A 2,500-nucleotide genomic window follows, 5' to 3' on the forward strand; every position below is an offset into this window, starting at 1 on the left:
GCTGGACACCTCGCTCCGACCGAATCGGTTTTTTCCATTTTTTCCGAAAATAAAATTTTTGTAATTTTTTTTAATGTTAAAAACGTTAATAAACGTCATGTTTACGCATGGATTAAACATTGAAATAATTTTAAAACGCTTATTAAAAAAGTTGGTGTCGACCGTGGGACTTAGAAAAATTTCGGGAAGTCCGATTCGCCTGCTGGAATTACCGCACGGGCTGGACACCTCGCTCCGACGAATCGGTTTTTTCCATTTTTTCCGAAAAATAAATTTTTGTAATTTTTTTTAATGTTAAAAACGTTAATAAACGTCATGTTTACGCATGGATTAAACATTGAAATAATTTTAAAACGCTTATTAAAAAAGTTGGTGTCGACCGTGGGACTTAGAAAAATTTCGGGAAGTCCGATTCGCCTGCTGAATTACCGCACGGGCTGGACACCTCGCTCCGACGAATCGGTTTTTTCCATTTTTTTTGAAAAATAAATTTTTGTAATTTTTTTTAATGTTAAAAACGTTAATAAACGTCATGTTTACGCATGGATTAAACATTGAAATAATTTTAAAAACGCTTATTAAAAAAGTTGGTGTCGACCGTGGGACTTAGAAAAATTTCGGGAAGTCCGATTCGCCTGCTGGAATTACCGCACGGGCTGGACACCTCGCTCCGACGAATCGGTTTTTTCCATTTTTCCGAAAAATAAATTTTGTAATTTTTTTTAATGTTAAAAACGTTAATAAACGTCATGTTTACGCATGGATTAAACATTGAAATAATTTTAAAACGCTTATTAAAAAAGTTGGTGTCGACCGTGGGACTTAGAAAAATTTCGGGAAGTCCGATTCGCCTGCTGGAATTACCGCACGGGCTGGACACCTCGCTCCGACGAATCGGTTTTTTCCATTTTTTCGAAAAATAAATTTTTGTAATTTTTTTTAATGTTAAAAACGTTAATAAACGTCATGTTTACGCATGGATTAAACATTGAAATAATTTTAAAACGCTTATTAAAAAAGTTGGTGTCGACCGTGGGACTTAGAAAAATTTCGGGAAGTCCGATTCGCCTGCTGGAATTACCGCACGGGCTGGACACCTCGCTCCGACGAATCGGTTTTTTCCATTTTTTCCGAAAAATAAATTTTTGTAATTTTTTTTAATGTTAAAAACGTTAATAAACGTCATGTTTACGCATGGATTAAACATTGAAATAATTTTAAAACGCTTATTAAAAAAGTTGGTGTCGACCGTGGGACTTAGAAAAATTTCGGGAAGTCCGATTCGCCTGCTGGAATTACCGCACGGGCTGGACACCTCGCTCCGACGAATCGGTTTTTTCCATTTTTTCCGAAAAATAAATTTTTGTAATTTTTTTTAATGTTAAAAACGTTAATAAACGTCATGTTTACGCATGGATTAAACATTGAAATAATTTAAAACGCTTATTAAAAAAGTTGGTGTCGACCGTGGGACTTAGAAAAATTTCGGGAAGTCCGATTCGCCTGCTGGAAATTACCGCACGGGCTGGACACCTCGCTCCGACGAATCGGTTTTTTCCATTTTTCCGAAAAATAAATTTTTGTAATTTTTTTTAATGTTAAAAACGTTAATAAACGTCATGTTTACGCATGGATTAAACATTGAAATAATTTTTAAAACGCTTATTAAAAAAGTTGGTGTCGACCGTGGGACTTAGAAAAATTTCGGGAAGTCCGATTCGCCTGCTGGAATTACCGCACGGGCTGGACACCTCGCTCCGACGAATCGGTTTTTTCCATTTTTTCCGAAAAATAAATTTTTGTAATTTTTTTTAATGTTAAAAACGTTAATAAACGTCATGTTTACGCATGGATTAAACATTGAAATAATTTAAAACGCTTATTAAAAAAGTTGGTGTCGACCGTGGGACTTAGAAAAATTTCGGGAAGTCCGATTCGCCTGCTGGAATTACCGCACGGGCTGGACACCTCGCTCCGACGAATCGGTTTTTTCCATTTTTTCCGAAAAATAAATTTTTGTAATTTTTTTTAATGTTAAAAAACGTTAATAAACGTCATGTTTACGCATGGATTAAACATTGAAATAATTTTAAAACGCTTATTAAAAAAGTTGGTGTCGACCGTGGGACTTAGAAAAATTTCGGAAGTCCGATTCGCCTGCTGGAATTACCGCACGGGCTGGACACCTCGCTCCGACGAATCGGTTTTTTCCATTTTTTTTGAAAAATAAATTTTTGTAATTTTTTTTAATGTTAAAAACGTTAATAAACGTCATGTTTACGCATGGATTAAACATTGAAATAATTTTAAAACGCTTATTAAAAAAGTTGGTGTCGACCGTGGGACTTAGAAAAATTTCGGGAAGTCCGATTCGCCTGCTGGAATTACCGCACGGGCTGGACACCTCGCTCCGACGAATCGGTTTTTTCCATTTTTCCGAAAATAAATTTTTGTAATTTTTTTTAATGTTAAAAACGTTAATAAACGTCATGTTTACGCA

Source organism: Nomia melanderi, unplaced genomic scaffold (assembly GCF_051020985.1).
Source record: "Nomia melanderi isolate GNS246 unplaced genomic scaffold, iyNomMela1 scaffold0754, whole genome shotgun sequence".
Classification (NCBI taxonomy): domain Eukaryota; kingdom Metazoa; phylum Arthropoda; class Insecta; order Hymenoptera; family Halictidae; genus Nomia; species Nomia melanderi.